This window comes from Antrostomus carolinensis, unplaced genomic scaffold (assembly GCF_000700745.2).
Source record: "Antrostomus carolinensis isolate BGI_N321 unplaced genomic scaffold, ASM70074v2 scaffold30420, whole genome shotgun sequence".
NCBI classification, from domain to species: Eukaryota; Metazoa; Chordata; class Aves; order Caprimulgiformes; family Caprimulgidae; genus Antrostomus; species Antrostomus carolinensis.
Window position 1 is genome coordinate 1 of NW_010286907.1, and position 1,334 is coordinate 1,334.

Below are 1,334 nucleotides of genomic sequence, written 5' to 3' on the forward strand. Positions count from 1 at the left end.
TTGCATCCGGGCGGTGCATGGCAGGATGGCAGCTCTGGGACCGTGGGGCTGCATCTTGGCCCAGCCCTTGGAAGCATCTCTGCTGCTGGTGGCTCTGCTCCACGCCCTGCCGGCTCCCTGGAGCACGGCTGGCTGGGGCTGCAGCATCCCCAGCTGTGTTGAACCACCCCAGTGCTGGGGACCACCCCGCTGCCCAGGTTGCCCCCAGCCCTTCCCACACCAGCACAGTGAGAACAGAGCCCCACGGCTGATGTTGGCCTTGCCCTGGAAAGCTGCTCTCTTCCCCCTCCTGGACGCTACGGCTGCCACAAAGAGGAAAAGGAAGAGAAAAGTGTCTCTCCTCCTCCTCCCAGGCGCAGAAGCCAGAACCCCTACGAGTCCCAGCTCCCCCCGGCATGGGGCAGACAGAGCTGCATAGCCCCACTCACTGCGATCCTGCGGCTCTTGCCCCAGCGCCTCGCTGCTCTCCGGCTGCTCTTCCTGACGACTTTGCTCTGACGAAGGCCCTAGGAAAGGCAGCCTCTCCACCCCTCCTCCTCCTCCTCCTCCTCCTCACGTCTCTCCTCCCAAACTCCAAAGGAAATCAAAGGCCTTGGGAGCCAAAAGCTACAAGACAAGGGGAAAAAGAAAAATAATCCCATGGTGTCAGAACTGCTGTTAAGCAGGGGGGAGAGTGAGACAAACGGCCTGGCAAAGGGAGAGGAGGCTTGGGCTGCAAACTGCCTCGGCTGAACACGTCTGGGCACCCAGGCAGCGGGACGTAGGGAAGGGAAAGGAGAGAAAACAGGCAGCAGAATGAAAGCAGAACAAGAGAAAGGCCAAGGGAAGGAAAGCCAGCAAAGGCAGGCAGGGTTGGAGCAGGAGAAGGAAGAGGGAGCCCTTGGGATGTGCTGCGGGTCCCCTGACTGTCCCTGGCAGCAGGGCTGCGGCAGAGAGGATCTGTCCCTGGCAGCAGGGCTGAGGCAGAGAGGATGGCAGGGCACACACAAGCTGGCAGCGTCCGCCCCAGGAGCACCGATGGGGACCTGCAGGAGCCAGCCGGGGGGTGCTGGCGTAGGGCCTGGGGGAAGCACACGAGGCTGAGCCGGGCAGGGACGTGCCAGGCAGCAGCAGGCAGGTGGGAACGCAGGCAGAGCAGTGCTGTGGCCATGCCAAGGAAGCAGGGCTGGCCCTAGGGGACCGTGGGGCACGTGGCAAAGCTGGGACCATGCCGGGCTTTCGGATGCACTCCCAGATTGCCTTTAACTCATTCCAGCACTGAGTGCATCCAAGGGACACGGTCAGATGCCAAGCAGCGGGGTGGTCCTGGGGGGAGTCCCTGTGCCCGCTTGCAG